We start from the raw sequence: 22,598 nt of genomic DNA, 5'->3' as shown, positions 1-22,598 counted from the left end.
GACAAGTAGATTCTAAATAAATAAATAAATAAATAAATATATATATATATTATATATATTATATATATATATATATATATATATATATATATATATATATACATGAGCGAAATAGATATTAAAGTACATTTGTAGCTCGAATAATTTATATGAATCACGGTAATGTGATAATTATTCATAATATGGCTACGTTCGTCAAACGTTCGAATTTTTTAACATGGTAGAGGGGGTTGGATATCGATTCTAATCACGAATAACCGAGTTCGACGGTGATTTGTAAGGCCAGAATCGATAACGTCACTGTCGTCTTAATTTCGTCCCTGTCCGCTGGACGGCGGTTCGATCCCACGAGAGGACGAAATTATTATCAACTAAAAAATTCCCCTTCGGTTTACATATATGAAAATATATCAATTCCCAGGTAGAGCGTATTAGATATTAAAGGACATTTGTAGCTCGAATAATTCATATGAATCACGGTGATGTGATAATTATTCATATATATTGGTGTGTACAAGAGCATAAAATAGATTTCCAGGAAATATATTCTCTAAAATCATATTATCGGCTTCTGATATATTTTTGAAGACATGCAGGAAGAGCTGTGTACAAGCCTTTAAGTCTCCCACATGTATGCCTAATGAAATTGAACTTCTTCGCGTAGGGCTTCCCTAGTCGTTCGCTTAGAGAGAGAGAGAGAGAGAGAGAGAGAGAGAGAGAGAGAGAGAGAGAGAGAGAGAGTATATGCACTGCTATCTTCTTGGGAGAAAGAGAAGGAAATGTAAAGTCAGCTAAAGAAAACATGAATTTCTTGATTCACTTTTTTTATGTTGAGAGAGAGAGAGAGAGAGAGAGAGAGAGAGAGAGAGAGAGAGATCCACGGTTATTTATCTTCTTAAAATGCTGAAAGAATGTAATGAAGGTGGAACAAAGTAAGCAAGAGATTCTACATTCACTGTTTCTTCTATTGAGAGAGAGAGAGAGAGAGAGAGAGAGAGAGAGAGAGAGAGAGAGAGAGAGAGAGAGAGAGACTTCAAACTTTGAATATCATTACCCTTTCATTGTTGCAACTGAATATAATAATTTTATTAAAACACGGAAACTCATCACCTTTCTGCAACAATGTTCATAAACCCATCCCCTTTGTCTTATATATATTCTAAGCACGGAGAGCACTGTGACAGTGTTGTCGCGAATTTCGCGCCAAAATTAGAAGCGAGCCGTTATCAAATTTGCAAACCACGCTACCCTAAAATAATCAAGTTGTATTTTCACATCAAACAAGAAAATTAGTGCGTCCATTCGGCAAAGTAAAGGCTGTTTAAAAATGTATGTCCTAGTCCAGTCACTAGGGAGAAGGAGCGCCTCAGTGGCGTGGTTGGTTTGGTGTTTGCTTCTCACCTCGGTGGTCGCGGGTTCGATTCTCGGCCATTCCATTGAGTAGTGATAGATGTGCATTTCTGGTGATAGAAGTTCACTCTTGACGTGGTTCGGAAATCACGTAAAGCCGTTGGTCCCGTTGCTGAATAGCCACTGGTTCCATGCAACGTAAAAACACCATACAAACAAACAAACTAGGGAGAAGGAGACCACCATTACTCTCTTTGAAAATGGATACTAAACAGATTTGTTGTGATGCATTGTGAACAATAAAAATCGTACTCGACACTAAGCAAAGAAATTTGAAAGCTACCGAGTCCGCGAGGCGAGGAACCAGACAGGTCGTGGGTGGTGCAGCTGGGAGCCGAGTGAGAAAAGATTTGTTTGTTTTATGCTTTATTCTCCTCATTGTAGTTTGCCTCTGATCAACTAAATAAACGAAGGAAGTCGTGAAAGACACGGGGCAATAATGACGGAGGAATATCAACAAAAAGGAGAAAGATTTATATAATACGGCGGTACGTGCGGAACAAACAATTGACGATATTGCTGGATAAAGGATACCTTTGAGGCTTCGAGAAAGCAGGGCGGGGAAAAGTTCCAGCAGATTCTTTAAAAGACCGAGGGTTAGGTGGAGGGATGGAGTCGTGGGGGGGGGTGGGGGGGGGGGGGGGGGAGGGGGGTTGGGAGAGGGGCTTATCTTTAAAACTGGGAATTGGGAGGTTAGCTTGAGGTGATCGGCATGCCTTTTGAATAAACATTCAGATATGCCTATTTGGAGGACAAACTCTGCACTAACGGACAGTATCAGTAAATATGAACGTTAAAAATGACATAGGCACAAAATAATTTAGAAAAAAATAGAAACTCAATTAACTCTTAATTAACCGCGAAATTGAAACACGCTGACAAATAAAAACCATGACTTAGTTATGGAGTGTGACTAAGGTATCTTTGTATCTTGCACGCAAATATCGGTATCTTCGTTTACGGGGCAAGAATGTGGGGAATAAAAAACTGTCTAACGCCTTCCCCCAACTGACAGCAATGCCAGTTTAATCAACAGACAGGAAATTGCAATATGGTCAACCGTAAACATAGACTGTAATATATTCTAGGGTCAAATTCCAAATCGATAAACGCATACAGAATTTTCAGTTGTAGAAAACAGGCTAAGTCTAAGGTATGTAGGCTGCCGTGCTCTGGCCTATCTAGGGAAGACTAGCAACTGCATCTGAAAGATAACGTTTCAAGTGATAACCATATACGAAGTGGATTAAATTCAGTATGTTACTTGGGTAAGTACATATTAGAAAACAAACTGAGTCTAGGTCTTAGGACTACCATCGTGGGGATGAGGTTACTTATACTCGGTTTTTTTCATCTGTCCATCCGCCTGTGGTGTTTGCGTATGGTAACACTGCGTCCCGGGCTTTAGATACTTACATTCAACAATGATAATAATATCCTATTTCAAATATTAACGGTGTAATTAGCATACAGTAATTTATTAAAACACTTTTCAGTTGCAAATGTACACCCAGATATCCTTTTATTTACCTAAAACTTACACATAGCGTAACTATTTTAAAGCCCTGGACGCAGTGTTACCATACACACACACACACAAGCATGCACACACGAACATTACATATTATCAGATATATATATAATAGTATATATATATTATACATATAAGAGAATAGATTAATAATATACAAACTATGTGTGTGTTTGTGAGAGTATTGAGCAAATGCAAAGTGATGCCGCTTAAAAATTTTCTGTTTCCTTTAAGCATGAAATTAAACTTTAAATGCCCGGTTTACTACTTTCAATTCATATTTTCGTGCGCATGTCTTCATTAATTTCGAAATTAATGTTCAAAGTATGATACAAACTCACAAGTAAATGCAATTAAAATGGACTAAAGGTGGTGCGGTCTAATGCACAGGTGTTTTCTACCCCTTAGCCGACGTAATGCTGTGGCCATTTTTTCACAAAACTAATTCTGGTTAACATAAACTAACGGTTGTATGCAGGGTCATCAGACGTCCCGTATTTGATGGGATTGTCCCATATTTATGACATTTGTCCCGTGTCCTGTATTTTCAATATTTGAAAAAAAAAATGATATACTTGTGAAATTTTGCAAAGTACGTGGTAAAGGCGGCCGCCCAAAATTGGCAACAGTCGTTAGGGAGCGGAACAATTTTCACTAAATGCAACGATCTTAGAACCTTTTCACCCTGGTGTCATTTGTATAGAGCATTCCCCCTTCAAACGTTCAAGTGGAGCGAGTGTTTTCTCTGATGGGCCAACGATAGGGTGGTATGGGTGTAGGAACCTGTGCGCTGTAGAACTGATCAAGTCAGAGCTACAGGTAAAGTGCAATATTCACACAGTCCTGCTCTGAGTTCACATATGCTCAAACCAAACACCATCTCCCGAAAGCAGTTGGATCCAGTGCAAAATATGACAAATGAAAAATAACATACTAACAACAACGAGGAAAATCATTTTAAAGGGATTATGGAAAGGTTTTCATCATAAGTATTTCATTGTCTGCAATTTATTCAATATATTATGGCAAGTCACTTTAGTTATAATATCCCTTAAAGCTGCAAAACATGCTTGATTGCAATATTGTAATGCTTTGACACTTGTAATGAACAGCTGTTTGTATCAAAATCTACTATGAACGCACTTTAAAACATAAGAAAAGTCAATGAAGTAGGTCCTGGACAATCTGGACCCAGCTGGGAAGGACTTCGCGCTGCATCACTGCTTGCGTAACTTCACGTAAGCTGTGCATCTATATTGTTCGACTACCTCTCCAATTTAGGTGTCCCTTATTTCAATTTTCAAAATGCGGTCACCCTGGTTGTATGGAGAAAGAAAGTAACATTATTAGACGCACATTTTACTAAAAATAAAGACAACGAAAAATGTCAGTAATTGATGGATCAAAGCTGGTCTTGTAAGCTCTTCTTTACACATACTAGGCCTACATTAATTAAAGAAGCCGGAGCACTGAATCCATTTTTGAGCTAATAACATAATCCTATTTGACTTCCCTAAGGTCAGTTCTTTATTTGCAGTAAATCTGGTTTACTTTCGTCCTTTCGTAAGACTAATTACATATGCATTTACCAATTTACCTGCACTAAGAAAGTAGCGGCCCCAACCCCAACTCCGTTCTAGTGACCAGGCTCCTCCCCCTCATAAGAAAAATAAATAAATAAATAAAACTTGCAAAGAGAATATTTTCTTTTAGGTTCTGGCCATTAAGATTTAACCTCCTTGAAAATCAGTTCATAATCTTGAGCATACTTGAAATTTAAAGCACAGCGCATGACTAACTGTCGATTTTATCCAAAGGTACATGCCGTTGCGCTTCTGCAACTTCATTTCCCAGGAGGGTGGCGACGCGAGCTGGCAACACCGGGTCGCTCTTGGTGCCCTTAATCAATATTCTCGCTGATAAGAGTGGTGGTGAGAGGCAATTTTTGCTTCGACGCAGACAACGTGATTTTTTTATTCAGTTCACAACCTAGCAAAATGACAATTTTTAGACATGATACAAAATATCTGCCCCACCTTTCGTGCTGAAATTAATTTTTCATCGCTGGCCAAGTTTCTGGAAAACTTAAAGCGGACAGACCAGACTGCATTCGGCCTAACAGGAGAGAGAGAGAGAGAGAGAGAGAGAGAGAGAGAGAGAGAGAGAGAGAGAGAGGGGTGGGGAGGAGCGCTTCCCCAAAGTCTACAGTTGTCAGTTGTCAATTCTTTGTGCAAAAAACTGGCCTACGACGAATAAAATCAAACACGCCACCATACATGAAAGAAAAGAAAGGGGAGGTGGTTATCTACACGGAACATTGATTTTATTTCAGGACAGAAAACTGAGACCACGCCAGAAAACAACGCACGACCCGTCGGAAAAAATAAAAATTGGGTTCAAAATCTAGGTCAACGAGAGAGAGAGAGAGACGAGAAGGAGAGAGAGAGAGAGAGAGAGAGAGAGAGAGAGAGAGAGAGAGAGGTGTAGCTTAGGCCGTATAAACATTTGTTGTCAGTCAGGTTATCAAAGAAAGTGAAGTGCTCTAGACAGGGGAGGGGGTGTGAGGGAAGGAAGGGGGTGGACATCATTTTTTGAGATGAGAGGTGACTCATCTGATATGATAGCACTTCCACGGTGTGGCTGGTCGCTTTGTTTTGGAAATATAATGAGAAAATCAATTTTTCGTGTTAACGTTGCATAAATGGCACTTTTGGATAATGCGCGCATCTCTGATTGGTTAGTGGCATTATCTGACGACTATAAGATTAGAGCAAGAGAGAGAGAATTTAAAAAATCTAATGTTGCATAAAGGTATCTTGGGGTGAAAAAAATATGTTAGCCTTTGGTCTACAGGTGAGTTTGTAACGTAAAATACAACATATGAATACTAATAAAAAATAAACATTGACACTAAGTCTACCCTCATTAATCTTCTAATTTTAGTGAGAAAAATTGCGTTTCCTTGTACTCACATAAGAAACTTGTTTTTGTTGTTTTTTTTTGTTACGTATGAATAACTGAATATCACCAAATGCAAAATCAAACAGTGTAACATCTACCTCACACTTCCTGCCATAAGTGACTGGCCGTAAAAATCACCTTTATGCAAGGTAAAAATCACCAAATTACCTCGAAATGTCATAACCATTCCCTAGAGTATATTTTCATCTTATTCAAAATTCTTGTACACTTTCCTTTCGTTTATGTTCCCATAGACCCATTAAATGTGGATACGAGATTACTGCATTCGGGAAATCCGGTTGCTTTCAGATCTTATTCCCTGACATAACTCTATAATTCAGTCAATTTTGAAGTCATTTACAAAGGTACTCTCATAAACACGTCTTCTAGCAATCTATTGTATTATGTATCCAAACTTCGCACCAAATAGCCTTACATTTTATTTTCACAAAATAGCCTACATTTTTACCTTTTTTTTTTATCGTGAATCTGAGCAAAGCCGCACCCAAATTCTGCAACAAGCTTGACATAAGAGATGCGTTATTCGCTCATAATATTTCTTTCATATGATTAGAAAGTTGTGTTTTGAACTCTTAAAATCCTCGTAAAATTACTGCGAGCTGTAATAAACATGAACAGATGCAGTCAGTATTGTGTAAAAGCAGTCAAGTCCATTAAGACAAAATGATATTAAGTAAGAATGAACAAAAAGGAGCCTACGTGACAGCGGTGAGAAAATTTTGTATTCATTACCCAGTCTTCTTCGAAGCGTTTCTTCAACTTTTGCCTTGTGGTTTTTTAACAATGCACAGTTTACAAGAACCAATCAATCAGTCTTATCAGATTATCAACGCGCAATGGAGTGTTCTAGCATGAAACGTACGTGTGATCAAGTGACTTCATGACGAGTGTTCAGACTGCATGAAATGCACCATGCATATTGTAAATGCTTTTCCTGGTTATTCAGAACAGTTCTTCGTCAATCCTTGACGAAATACTTGAGAGAGAGAGAGAGAGAGAGAGAGAGAGAGAGAGAGAGAGAGAGAGAGAGCTGTGTTAGGGGGGATGGGCATAATTTCCAGCCTAATGTCATCTCAGTTCTACTATAACAACCAACGTTTTTCTTGTATTGTCTTACACTTTCTTCAACAAAGTGTTTCAACACTAGAGCTGATAAAAGCTGAGGTCTCTCGTATTTCGGTGTATTTTACGAAAAAGTGTTCCATCCCATCTTTCTAAGCCTATTTTCCCCAAAAACCAATCGTTAGAAGCCTTGCAAAAGTAGACCCATGTAAACTGAAGCGAAGTGGTGCTGAATATACTCTTGTTTGTATTCATCGCATAATACATTTTATAAAGGTCATTATCCTTTGCTAACGGCCTGTAAATTTGGAACGTTATATGTACACAAACAAACACACGCACCCACAGGGCGGGGCTTTTAATTAAACACGGAAACCACAAGCGTGATTCAGTAGTCGTGTTCTAATATATTATTATTAATAATAATAATTTGCATTTTTATTGACGATTTGATTTTAGAATTGTAAAACTAAGATGAAAAAGAGAAGCAGAACCCACACATGCAAGACCAACACCCAAACAGAATCAGAGCACTGTAACCAGAACATGAATCATGGTTGATATATAAATGCTCGACCATTCAGTCAATATCCTCTCGTACCTTTTCCTCCCGCCCAAGTCAGTCGTTGTTGGTGTTCTCTTTTTTTTTTCTGCTATACTGATACAGATTACGAGATAGAGACGTGTCAGTTGTTTTAGATACATGCACGATTCGTGTTCGATTGTGCCGTTTGAGCCTCATGTTAAACATTATTGTTCCGTCCCTCAATCCTGAGTCTAGGGCGTGGCAGGACACAGTCATCAAGCATGCATAGCTTCGAGACTATAATTAGGCCGATAAGGTTGTAATCCTGCGCAGTAAGGTCTTTTGCTTTACAGTGTTCTTATGACTACTAACAAACCGAAATTTCTGTGATTCATATACAATAGTGAATTGTCGTTCTTGTCAATGTTATTTTCATACTTTCGTCATATCTATAGGGTTGAGATCCGTTAGCATTAGCGGACATTCTTGTCTTCATTTTGAACCTCTAATTAAGACGGATGCAGGCTTATTCTGACCTTGGCTGATTCGGACCGTGGCTGATTCGGACCTTAATCTTGGCTGATCTGGACCATTTGCTAGGCTGATTCGGACCCATACTAATAATTTTATATTATAGCAATGGGTATTTCTATATAAGCATTCCGTATCGTTCGTCCCCGCGAATACGAAAGCCACCAGGAATTGGGGCGTCAAATGTATTTCGCCGTGTTAATACGAGCCCCTGGGGGTTAATTACAGTCGTCCGAATAAATATTACTTAAAATTCTTGTTCAGGAGGTAAAACTGCATTAAAATCGGCCAATCATATGAAGGTCCGAATAAGCCTGGATAAAGGTCCGAATGAGCCAGTATATGGGCCGAATCAGCCTGGCCCGAATCAGCCAAGGTCCGAATAAGCCTGTTCCCATTAAGACCTATCTGACCGTAATTCCCCCATTTAAGACTTCTTGTTTGTAACATTAATTCTTGTTCCTTATGTTACTTCTGAATTACGTTAAACCTTCAAGTTCATACCTCACATACACTTGATTACGCTGAATAAAAGAGAGAGAGAGAGGAGGATGAATGTATTAGAAGTCTAATTTGAATCCGTTATACTACAAACGGCTTATGTTTACGGAGCGTTATTGTGCAACTGATACCGATCGAAGCTTACGTAGTAGAACAGTATCGTTGTTACCGAAGCCTATGTGCTACTCGAGATACCATCGTCATGAAAGACTTTTATCCTTCCGAACAGCACACGATACAAGACGAAGGGAGAGAGAGAGAGACCGGTAAGGCTTCTCAGAGGTGATATGTTTTGGCGACTTTCATACACTTCTGCAGATTCCTCTTTGAAATGTGATATGTTCAAGACGGATGTCATTCGACCGGATACATCAACGGCTCATAATCATGGCGAAGGTATATCGGTGACATTTTTGAGATGCACTACTTGGTCAATATTTCTATGTACATTTGTACAGGCTACAGAATCAATTTTACTGTTTTCCTCGAGGTTATGTCAGGCTATCACGAATAAGCGTGACTTAAATTTTGCCACTGATATAGATACGTGTTACAAATTTTTGAGCAAATATGCCAGGAAATTTGCTCGTGTCACACGCTGCCCCAGGGCTGCTGCGATCCCATTTCATTTTATCGATAAATCGATGACAGATAGGCCTCGAAGATACTGTTCTCTTTAAGAGAAAAAACATGGACGGCGAAGACCCTACTGTGCGATAACTGCCAAATAAACGTAGCTTCCAAACCCTGATAAAAAGTGAGTGAGATAATGTTTTATCATTATTAGACTGCAAAGTCACTGCATATTGTCAAGGTTACTTTATACTTGAGGGCCATGTTATTGATTAAGACCACTAGATGACTAATATGAACGCTAAAAAATTATCTAAACTTTTACCCATAAGGATAGGGAGGAAATAGCTTTGTTGACATAATCATAGGGACTTTTATAGGTCTATTAGGTAGCTGGCATAAAAAAACTACTATTCTTTTTGCGTTGAATTTGTTTGTAAATATAATCGGGAATACGTGCTACTGTTGTATCAAGTGAGGTATTCCCACTGGTTGTTTGTTCCATTTTAGCACGCTCACGTTTACTAGTACTAGACTTCAACATTGTGATATTTTATTTATGAGAGATTCCTACTGGTTTGTTCTATTTTATTGATTGCTTAGTACTAAATCATAAAATCTGATAGTCGTTCAGTTCCAACAATAGTACAAATATTTGAGTAATTATTCCTGGAAACAATAGTTATATCCAACTCTTGTACTTTGAAACTAAAATAATTTTGTTGCAATTTCATGCAGCTTCAGGTTACTTGACCGTACTTTAATTTTATTATATCGCTAAACTAAATAACGATTATAAATTCGTCTAGTACGACTTGTATCTATACAGACATGGTTGGTATGACAATGAAACTGTACCTTTAAAGGTTTAGTTGATCTGAGAATAAAGCTTCATGAAGAATGCCAATAAGGGGAATTACTCAAGTTCCATAAGCCAATGTAGATGGGAAGATGAAGAGGTGACCGGTAATAACGTCACAAGTAAAAAAAAAAGGCACAACCTATGCTAGGCTACGCTAGGCTAGGGCAGGTTGGGTTAGGTTAGGTTAAGTCAGGATAGTTTGGGTTAGGTTTAGGTAGGTTAGGTTACTTTTTCCTGTGACTTTATTACTGGCCACCATAAATTACTGTGACTTTTTTCCCGTGAATTTTTTATATTTTTTTCCTGACTTTTTTTTTTTTTTTTTTTTTTTACCTGGATTCGACGGAGAAATGGAGCCTCCTTTGATATGGGATTTGAGAATGTAAAAGCACGGAATTTACATTAGTAGCGGAATTTCACAGAAGTCCTAGGCGACGATAATGATGATTAAACGTCAATACGCACAACTAGAGAAAGAGAGAGAGAGTAATCAATTTCCGAAAGTTAATTCATCCTTCCTGGAGTAGCCCTGTGACAAAGGAGCAAAGTAGTTCCGCGCTAATCCATACCATCTCGGTACCAGGAAGAAGAACAAAACGCTAGTCGGAACGCCATTAGATCGGTCTGTTAAAAGGAATTCTCATTAAAGGAAAATTACCCATTAGAATTTAATTTGCCCCGTCTCTTGCCCCTAATACTCTTCTCCTCAAGGCTTTGTTTCTTTTTCTCCACGACTCTCTCTCTCTCTCTCTCTCTCTCTCTCTCTCTCTCTCTCTCTCTCTCTCTCTCTCTCTCTCTCTCTCATTTATACTCCTTTCCTAAAATATATTTAGCTTTTACTCCCTCCCCGAACTTGTTTCTCCATTCGTCTTCAACTTTTACTCTCTCTCTCTCTCTCTCTCCAATGGTTTTTTCCCTTTCAGCCAACATTCTCTCTCTCTCTCTCTCTCTCTCTCTCTCTCTCTCTCTCTCTCTAGGAATGTGTAGAGTGCTGCTTATTGCCAGAGCCGATTTTAGCGGTCTATTTCCGTGCGACGTGGTTGCAGAGATGCCTTCACCTGATAGGAATTTAATAGTCTTGATAACCATCTGCTCTCTCTCTCTCTCTCTCTCTCTCTCTCTCTCTCTCTCTCTCTCTCTCTCTCTCTCTCTCTGACACTTCAAAGTGTAACCCTTAAAATAATCGGCTTTACCCATTTATGGAAAGCTACTTTTCATATGCATTCAACGTCATTTCTGGGAAAAATGCATTTCAAAATTCTTCTTGACAAGGCACAGTAACGGAGCTGCATGATACCTATGAGTCACTGCATATAACAGTTCATTTAATGGCCGCATTAAACAATTACAGATTATATACATTATGGACACATGACTTCTCTTTCCCTCTATAGACACGAGCGCGCACGCACACACACACAAATATATATATATATATATATCATATAGATATATATATATATATATATATATATATATATATATATCCAAGAATTCTCGAGGTGATTCACGCTGCAAAGGATAACCGAGTAATTATTATTTATAGCCCAGTGTTATTGTCCTTGACTTGTATAGTCTCATTACAATTGTGCTTTGTTGACACACACATGCATATAAATGCAGATGATAGATAGAAATATATACATACATATAGATAGATAAATAGATAAATAGATGATAGATCGATAGATAGATAGATTGATTTGATGACGAAGAGGAACGAATCAAAGAAACAAAGAAAGATAGAGAGGCAGTAGTTGCATGAAGGGAACCAATTTTAGTTCTTGTGTTTTGTGTAGTCTCAGGGCAAACACGATTGTGTAGTTGATCGTAGAAATAAAAAAATAAAAACGACTTGGCAATAAAAGCATCACGCCCGAATCGATACTATTGTTATTCAGTTGAATTATTTATAAGTGTTCAGTCATTTGATACTAATTACACCCATCTCTCTCGCTCCCTCCCTAAGTATTTTCCTCTCTCTCTCTCTCTCTCTCAGCAACAGTGTGGAAGAGTTCAAAAGAAAGCGAGAGACAAAATCATTAGGACACTGTGAATGCACAGTAAAACCTGCTCCTACAGATAAGTGAACACACGATGTCTCCTCGGATGGACTAACAAGTCTGTCTTTGAAACATCCTAATCCTTGTAACTTTTCCCTAAGTAATTTCCTCTCTCTCTCTCTCCTCATGTCATCAGAATCTAAGAAAATTGATGCCTGCTTTTAATGAAAGTATATCTGACGTTTTGACGTTCAAGTGATAAAAGTACGAACCTCGTATCATGTTTTAAGGACGGAGGCATTTCAACAAAGTGACAGAAAACGTTTCCGCTACAATAGCTACCATCCTTACTAACCCTGTTTCTGAGAACTACGGCGCCTGTACTACGCACTAAAACAATTCTGCGTCTAAAATAATCTCTTTGTGAAAGCAAGAAACTCAACTTAGGCGTTTTTTATTTATTTATTTGAGCACAGATCCCATATCGTGGAATGCATTCCATATCCAGCGTTAAAGTCAAATTAAATGGCATTAAATTCCTCTTTTCAAAGTGTTCCAGATTAAGTGTTTTACTTACAGGTCCTATATTTTTGTTTCATTCGACTTTTTAATTTTCTAAGGTTCTGATTTAAATCACGATAAATTATGTCCATTGTTCTAATTACTCTAAAAGGACTGATTGGATTAATCATAAGCTTCAGAAAATTAAATAATTTTCTAACGTTCTGATTAAATGACAATAAATTATGTTCATGGGTCTAATTAATCTAAATGGATTAATTAGATTTAATCAGAACTTTTGAAAATTAAATTTTTCTACATTTTCTGAAGCTGTGATCAAATCAAAATAAAATATGTTCTTAGGTCTAATTAATCAAAAAAGATTACATAAAACACTTCTTTTGAAAGTCTATTTTTTTGCATTAAATTCCGTTTATTACTGTAAATCATTTTGAATAAGAATGACTAATAATAATAAATGTCTGCTTTTTGGTCTAAATTCGATGACGTCAAAAGAAAGATAATTAAATGCGTTTTAATCAGCGTTTAACATACGCTCCGAATTAGAGCCAGAAATCTACCTTCAAAGCGATGGCTGCCAATATGATCAAACACTTTCGTCTAAAGAACAGAAAAACACAATTGAAAAACAAACCCTTTGATCAACGCAGGTTATGACCGGGATTTTGTGGGTCCAGGCTATGATTGACCATTATATTTTTATAACGTTTTTTTTTTTTTTTTTTTTTTCGTTTCTCATATCGCCAGTTGCCCGAGCACCTTACCGGAACGCGTACGGAGATGAAAAAGATCCGTTTGTTTGGAAAGTTACGGAATGTGATGAACTGAGAAACTTACACATTTCAAAGTGAACTGTGCAAATGGCCAGCTCTCTCTCTCTCTCTCTCTCTCTCTCTCTCTCTCTCTCTCTCTCTCTCTCTCTCTCTCTCTGTGAGAATGAGTAATACAGATTTAGCAGGCATTCATTTGATCAATTAAGTTTTCTTTAGTCTCAAAAGCTTAAGAATCATCTATATTTTAACACAGGCATAGTTTCTTGTTCAACTTTCCTTTCTTATATGTACAAGCAAAAGGTGATTAAATTAATATTCTCTACGTATTAAATTGCTGTTAAAAATAATTCTGGTTAATAAAAACACCTTGTATTCTGGTGCGTTTGAAAGTTTATCGCATTTTTTTCAAAACTTTTGCTCCCCTTTACCTAAAAAAGTTCACACATACATATACTATACACATACATATACATATACATACATACATACAAGAAACCGTTATTCCTTAGTCTCCAAATGGAACCTATTTATGGAATAGAATAAGTGCTTTTTTTATTCAGTATTTATAAGTCGTCCACGTTCGTGAAGTCATGAGCACCAACACGCATGCGCTACTGAAGGCTTGCCACCAATACTATATAAAAAAAAAAATAGTCTAGCGGCATAATGCTTTATAAAAGATGGGAGGAAACGTAAACTGTGACACTGTATAGGAGTGTACTGTTCAAAGTGATTTAGCATCCCGAATAGATGGATGACTGTCGGATGTTCTTTTCAAACACACATTAAGAGTACAAGGGACAAGTCACTATCGCCCGACAAGACTGTATTCAGAGCAAAGAGGTCATACCCGACGTAAGATTATTAAATAGGTCATTACTATTGATAAAGGTTCTTATAAACAACCATCTGTACACACTCTCTCTCTCTCTCTCTCTCTCATATATATATATATATATATATATATATATATATATATATATCAATTCAAGCTACAAATGTCCTTTAATATCTAAATTCACTTTACCTCCCAAATGATATATTTTCATATATGTACCGAAGGGGAATTTTTTAATTGATAATAATTTCGTCCCCCCATGGGATCGAACCACCGTCCAAGTGGACGGGGACGAAATCAGGACAGTCAGTGACGCTATCCAATCAGCCAACATCTTTTCCCACTTGTATGTGGGGTCGATGCCCATTAGACAATTATATGCCAAAGAAAAGATTTTTCCACACCAACTTTAAACTATGGCTGTGCAAGTCCTACACTCGTACCGGACTGAAAGTCCTCTGGCTTCCTGTTGAAACGGAAATTTTGACATTAATATTCAACAGGATTTCAACTTCGGATTTTTCCAAATAATACTAATCTTTTTCTATGCGAGTGGATTCCCTACTGAGTTATATACTGAACTTGAGTTGTATATTGAACTTTATTTTACGTACGCAGATCGTAATTAACCGACTTGTTCTGCGCTCGGAGTTTTACAAGATTTCTAAAGTTTGCCTCTGCGCTAGAGTTTTACAAAACTTCTCAAGTTACCTGCTAGTTGATAAGACGTGTCATAGTTGTCTACTGGTTAACATCTCGGAACTTGTCCAGCCATAATTTTTTTCTAAATTATTGTCAATCCAGTCGACATCATTTGGGTAAGAGCTCGAGGCTTTGTCCTTGCTCTAATGTTGCTTTAAAGAGACTCGGTCGTTTAGAGGAGTAGGTGACGCGAGATAACAAGCCAAGTAGCAGGCAATAGGGTACTACCTAATTCACTGTTTAGCTCGTCAGACATACTGGATCTAAACGGCCACGTCCTTTTGTCCCTCCTCGTCCGGAATCGAACATGGGTCACCCATATTTATTTATTTTTATTTTTTTTTAGATGCACTGAAACCACACCACGAAGACACACACACTCACAGATTTAGTAATAATCATGTGACTTTTCTCAAAACTGAGCAATTACTTACTGTTTTACAAAAATTACAAAAAGCCAAGTAAACCTAAGCCTAACAGATGCCGGAACAAATCCCACACAACAGCATTTGGACCTAGGATGCTGAACCCCCAACGAATCTCAAGTCGCAAATGATCATTCCCCGACAATGACAGAGCACGTTCTTGTCGTCGTCTTTTTTCTTGTGGGTACCAACTCAGTCACGCCACGGCAAGCAATGCGAGAACTAGTAATTAACCTCTTGCGGTGCGGAACATCTGGTGACATTGTCACAATTAACCTTCTTTCACGCAGCGTTTTGCATCCGACGGAAGTTGATTCGAATATGAAAAGGAAATTAATCTCTCTCTCTCTCTCTCTCTCTCTCTCTAAAGTCCTTGAAGTTTCCACAACTCTGTTAACTAGCAACGAAACCGAGAAAAATAAACTGAAACCTTTGTAAGTCTTTGTCCGCCCATATTTGGTTGGGTCTCTTGAAAGTGAAAGTAACCCTCCCCAGCGCTATACAATCCCCCTCCGTAAGGAATTTCAAACCAATATGGTTCAATACATTTGATATTTAAACCCTTATTAATCAATCTATCCAAATAGTAAGTTACTTATCTTGTGTAAAAGTTTAAGTTACTTATTCTGTGTAGAAGTTTAGACTTCAAGATGTTTGTATTTCTCATTTAAATGTGGAATACTGTGTATATTTTGCACAGTTTTTCACGGTAAAATGTCGGGCTTTCTCGCTTACCTCAAGTTGACTGTTTTAGCTAAGAACGAAAATGTTTCATCTGTTTTCGCAAACCGAGAAACTGATAGCAGTAAACCAATATTTCCATAATTTCAGCGCATGTGTTCCTCCTTGACTATGCAATTAAACTACGGACGACGGGTACGGCGAAATAGACTAAAACACACACACACACATATATATATAATATGTATATATATATATATATATATATATTATATATATCATATATAACGTATATATATATATATACCTATGTATAAACAGATAAACACACACACATGTACCATATATACGTAGGTTATTAGACAGATGCAAACAAACGCGCGCGCACACGCACAATATATATACATATATATATATATATATATATATATATATATATATATATATACAGACTTGCCATAAGCACCGTATTTTGCTTCTCGTTGGTGTGTGTTTCATTGAGTCTTTCTCTTATGCTGTAATAAGTGTAACAGCAGCAGTCTTAATATTCCCACTTAATAACACTGCTATTCTTTCACGTAGGTGGCCGACAGAACGGGGAAATGCAGGGTCCTATCTACCAGTTGGGAGGAATTCAAGACAAAAATGTGGAAAAGGATGAAGAGTGAAGCTCAACCTCAAGGTACGTGGAATTCTTTGCTTCCCTCTCTGTTTCCTGACGCATTCGAACTATCTCTTTAGAAGAAGTGAGGTATAACGACACTTGCTTAACCTAGCTAAAAGGAAAACATAAGGGCGATCCTCGTAGTCTAAACAGAGAGAGAGGCTCTAAACAGAAGATGAGAATATGTAGGCTGATATTTAGCTGACTACGCAAATAACTCATAGAGCTGATCGTTGTTAATGTAAACGAGGTTGCGCTGAGATAAACATCTCGCAACAGCTGTTATTATTACATTAAAATATTCTTTTCTGATTTACTCTTGCCAAGGACATGTTAGCATTACAAGAACGTTAATAGTTTTTATTATAAGAGGCTGCTTCCCTTCATCTTACGCTGACGTTAGATTTTAAAAATGTTTAAAAAGGAAGTTCAGAACTTATAACGTTTATTGCGACACTGTTCGTTATTGTCTCCGTAATTACGGCACATCGTATTTCCGTTGATGATAGAATTCCGCATTCTCCTTCAGGAATGACTATTGTCCTATTTTCCTAAGCTCCTTTTGTTGCTGTATATTGGCATTGTTCCTAATTGCTATTGTATAGTGGGTTTTTGTCTCTACAAATTCCTAAGCACGTTTGATGTCCCCGAACACTACTCAGAAAGCACCACGCCGTATAGGTCTAGGATCACTTAATACTTCAGGCAGTAAGCCATTCATACCCAGTCAATTTACAAAAGCACTGTATACTTCTTTACTTTGTATATATACCAACTGACTCTTTACGTCAGTGAATGAGACTATCTTTGTCGCTTTCCTCATTTGATTGGGTCTTTACTCTACTGAACAAACGTTCGTTTTCGACTAGGATGAGCCTCACACCAGCTTGAACTTCGCTCGCAGAGCTCCCTAGAGAGTCTACCGGGCCCTTTAACTGCTTTTCAACTCTGATCTTTACACACACTTCGTTCGCGGTCTTTTTCTGGTGTTGGCCGTAGTCATAGGCCTTGGCCGTAGTAAATTGCTCGATACTTAACCTTTGCTGACTGGCACCTTTAACTAGACGGGAAAGATTGGTGCTTTACACAGTTCGATGAATATATATATATATATATATATATATATATATATATATATATATATATATATATATATATGTGTGTGTGTGTGTGTGTGTGTGTGTGTGTGTGTGTGTGTGTGTGTGTATCCACGGTAGATAGGTAGTGAACGGGACTTGGAACAAGTACTTTCGTGATATATTGAATTTGAAAATGCAGAATAAACTACGAAAAGTAATTGTGGCCAAGTCCCTGATTCACTTACCTTTCTACCGTGGATTTCAGGATATTCTCAAGTACGTGTTCCTTCGTGCTACATTGGATATTATATATATATATATATATATATATATAGTTATATATATATATATATTATATATATATCTATATATATTACATATACACACACACACACACATATATATATATATATATATATATATATAATATATATATATATATATATATATATATATTATATATACGCATTAATTTTTTATGCAGCGAAAACAAATTTTTACATCGGCTTTTCTTATGCTGAACACAGCTAGAAATGATCGTATTGGTTCAACAGTGCCATGAACATAATTTGCAAGTCCTCATATCTAGACCTACGTAAAAATGATAAAATCAGTCCCTGGTCCAGTAGAGAAAATCAGTAAAAAAAATAAATAAAAACTTCAAAAAGGATCTGAGGGTCCTGAGTGAGAATCAGACTTGCTGACATTTTATGGAAAAGAGAAACACAAAGAGACCAACAAAAAATATAACTTCCATATCCTCTTAAAGTAGATCTCGGTGGCACCATAGTAGATTCACATCACCCGTGCATCTAATGTCTAGGTCAGTCCCTTACGACGCTCCTGATTGGCTGTTGATAAGCCAATCACAGGGCTGGAAAGTCTGTCTCTCTCGAGAGTTCACATAGGCAGCATGTATGTTCCACTTCTCCTGAAGGATATGTCTTTCAAAAGTATCCATCAGGAGAGGTGGAACATACATCCTGCCTATGTGAGCTCTCTCGAAAGACAGAGTTTCCAGCCTTGTTTTTTGTTTGTTTGTATGGTGTTTATACGTTGCATGGAACCAGTGGTTATTCAGCAACGGGACCAACGGCTTTACGTGACTTCCGAACCACGTCGAGAGTGAACTTCTATCACCAGAAATACACATCTCTCACTCCTCAATGGAATGGCCGAGAATCAAACCCGCGACCACCGAGGTGGGACGCAAACACCATACCAACCATGCTCCTGAGGCGCTCCTTTTTTTTTCCTCCAGCGTTGTGATTGGCTTATCAACAGCCAATCAGGAGCGTCGTAAGGGACTGGCCTAGACAGCAGCTGCACGGTTGATGTGAATCTACTATAGTAACGCTGTCCTGGACTTGCCCAGACTTAACAGAAACGAATAAAGGAGAATAAAGCAAGAAATACAGAGCATGGCAGTAGAAGGAGGAAGTCATGACCGAACGTAGAGTGAGGATAAAACAAAACAAAAAAATTTAATAAGTCTCAACACCAGGTCACGGCAAATGAAAGCTCAAAGCAGATCAGACAATCAGTCAACTGAAATCTCTTCCACTTCAGTGGAAAAATGTCTCCGAGAGTCAGTGGACCAGACATTTAAGACTCCACACTTTGCAGAATTTCCAATAATGATAAATATTGAGTCATCTTCACTTTCCAAAAGTGTTGACCCCAATTATGGAGAAGAAGATAGAAAAACACCGTTAGTAGTGGCGGTGTAAATTCAGTGAGGTCACTGGATCAAGAAGTAGGACCACTAAATTGTAAATGAATACCAGTGTCTGCTGGAGTCCAGCAAAAGTGGCATGAGTCTAGCAACCTCGTCTCTGAAGACGAAATAGGAATACAAAATGGAAATTCAATAGCATTTATTTTGACTCCCTTTCTTTCTTAAGAATGCTAGTTCCCTTTAACGAAATTTTTCAAAGTTTGCTTTCCTCTTTCTTATTTGTACCCAAAGTCTTCAGAAGGAGCAGTGCAAGGGTAGCCTATCCTGACTCACGGGTGCCACATGCAGTCATTTGATGGCTACATCTGTGGCCTGACGTTGTGTGTGTTGTGTACGTATTTGCCTGACATGTTTTGACATACGAATTCAAGTTTGCTTAAAGCTTGACTCTTTTACAATATACCTTATAATCTCACTCAATATCTCGGTACTTTTATTTCATCTAAAATCTAAGGGTCAATCCCAGTCTTACTCTCTTTTATATGCGTGGTAATTACTGTTCTCGCCATGATCTCACGTTCGCCAAAAATTCATTAAAAAAAAGTATTGATTTTCTCAATTATAAAAATCTTGGTTTGCGAAGCCTATTCATTCTACTACGTTGCACTTCTCTCGTTTTAAAGACATCCGAGACCCGTGATTATGTATTTTTTGGTATGTCTCAAGTCTTGTAGAAAGCGGGCGATCAGGTTTTGTTAAATGAAGCGACTTGCTCAGAGAAACTTCACTGTTGTCGTTGAAGCGACAAGTTGTCGTCGTCCGGTCGCTTGCTTTATCTCAATGATGCCGTTTTTGGAAGGGCCACAGCCGGCCCCTGGGTGTCACCGCCCCCTCACCCCCGCCATAAAAAACATGAGAAAAATTGAGGAAATCAAGAAAACCTGTGGCTTTCTCCACCTTTGGAAAGCTAAAGAAAAATCAAGATAAAAAAAGTGCTTCCTTTAAGGCAACCTTCTTTGAATAGAAGAAAAAAAAATGATCAAAAGTAACAGCCGACTTTCACCGAGAAAATAAAAATACAGAAAAATGATCTGAAACGTTAATTTGACAAATTGATCAAATTAAGAGTAGTTTATTCCAAATGAGGCTAATTTTCAAAAGCATCGTCAGATGAATTACCCAAACATTCAATTGTGTTTCTGATGATTCCGGCAAAGCACTTTCAACATTGCAGCGGAAGTTTAATGACGATAGAAATTCTTAATCAAATCAACCTCTATTTTCCTCGTGTTAATTGACATTTACTTTTACCGACATCAAAAGGAAATGTTTCACAATTGTCAGTAATAATAATAATAATAATAATAATAATAATAATAATAATAATAATAATAATGTATGTGGTAGTTACAGCATTAGGAAAAAGATTAGCCTCAACATTGTAAGAAGTATTATTAGTATTAGCCGTAGCAGTGATAATGATGATAAAAGAATAGGAATAGCATCAGTAATATAAGTAATATTATTGGTATTAGTAGTCATGATGATGATCCTGACATAATCATTAGCAGCAATATAGTTTGCAATATGATCGTATAAACGACCCCTCCCCCCCCAAACCCAAACCCCACTTTTAACATGTTTCCAGTTATGCTGTATCTCGCGATATAAGTTGAAGGATTTTTTTTTTTTATCAAAGGAACCTAAAATCTCTTTCTTGCCATCAAGGAAACGCAAAATAATTCCGATGATAAATGAAAGACAGGCAATTCTCTCTCAAAACTTTCTAAATTGTAATGAGTAGAATCGGCACAGAGCACTAAATCCATTATATATATATATATATATATATATATATATATATATATATATTATATATATATATATATTATATATTTATATATATATATATTATATATACAATATATAGATTTAGATGCAAGAAATATAAGAAAATCTATTAATTAAAAGCAATAGAATTCACCAAAAATCCCAATTTTATTTAATGGTCTTAAAAACTAGTTGGAGACCAGTGTTGATGTTCAACGTAACCTAATAAAAAGCGGCAGAAAAGAAATTTAATAAGTCATAAAATCACCCGAGGAGAAATTCGAAATTAAGCGCATAAAACAATTTCCTGAGAATTTACAGTACAAATTAGCAACTCATTTGCTGAAGGTGATCTATTTAGAGGCTCGGATCGAAACCTATTCATATTCATTAATGAGTAAATGTACAATAACGTGTCATACGCAACGCATTGTTTAAGCGAAACGTGACATTTTATGACTGAATATATTAAAGTGACGACTCTTGATGATGATTGTTATTATCGTTTTGTTGCTAAACGAAAATCTATATACTTTCCAAATTTCGAATTTCACACACACCATATATATATATAATATCTATATATATAATAATATATATATGATATATTTATATTATAATATATATATTTTATATCATACTATAATAATATAATTATTTATAATAGAATTTAATATATATATATTAAATATCTATATATATAAATTAATATATATATATATATATATACACAATTACGCCCACCCCCCCACACACATATATAATCATGAGAAACCAAAGCCTCGATAAGTAACGACATTATTTGTAGCATGTTTCGACGCCGCTGGTTGTGAAATCACAAGCAACGCTCCTGGTTGTGGCTTTCAAAGCAATCCTTTCCTCGACTGTCGAGAGAAGGATAACACGTCTTGGCACCAGGGTCCACAGCAATGTTTACGAAAAGTCGATCGGATTGGGAGGTCCTGGAATGCCTTACTAGGCAAGAAAACAAGCGCAGGGAACGAACCCACTCGGTCTTGTAAACGAGTCGGAAGCATTTAGACTTTCTTCTTCTTTTTTTTTCTTTTTTTTTTTTTTTTTACGAGTCGGAAGCATTAAGACTTTTTTTTATGTTCGTGTGACGAAGTCTTTGAAATTCAAGGTACCTATGTCATGACCCTTGAATCAACTGACTTAATATTCACAAATAGTTTTTTTTTATATCTGAATAAATGCTTAAATCTTGTTTTTGTTTCCGATGTCTGTTCTTGCTTCCAGCTATTTTGACAACCATTTACACCGTCTTGGAGGGCTTTTCTTTCCCTTTCACTTGCCATCACTCTTAACGTAGAGCAGGGGTTCCCAAAGGGGTCATGAGCCTTTTTCTGGGGTTCATGGAGGATCAAAGATTTTGAGGAAGTTTTTTTTATATTTAGGCATTTTTTG

General features: G+C 37.1%; 1 protein-coding gene across 1 annotated transcript in view; it reads right to left on the bottom strand.

Moving 5' to 3' along the window:
- Positions 1-22,598, bottom strand: part of LOC135225686 (uncharacterized) — a 39,017-nt gene that overhangs the window by 5,729 nt on the left and 10,690 nt on the right. The gene's annotated exons all lie outside the window — the stretch shown is intronic.

This window comes from Macrobrachium nipponense, chromosome 13, assembly GCF_015104395.2.
Source record: "Macrobrachium nipponense isolate FS-2020 chromosome 13, ASM1510439v2, whole genome shotgun sequence".
In the NCBI taxonomy this organism is placed as follows: Eukaryota; Metazoa; Arthropoda; class Malacostraca; order Decapoda; family Palaemonidae; genus Macrobrachium; species Macrobrachium nipponense.
Note: the sequence above shows the minus strand (reverse complement) of the source record. Positions and strands in the feature narration are given on the sequence as shown.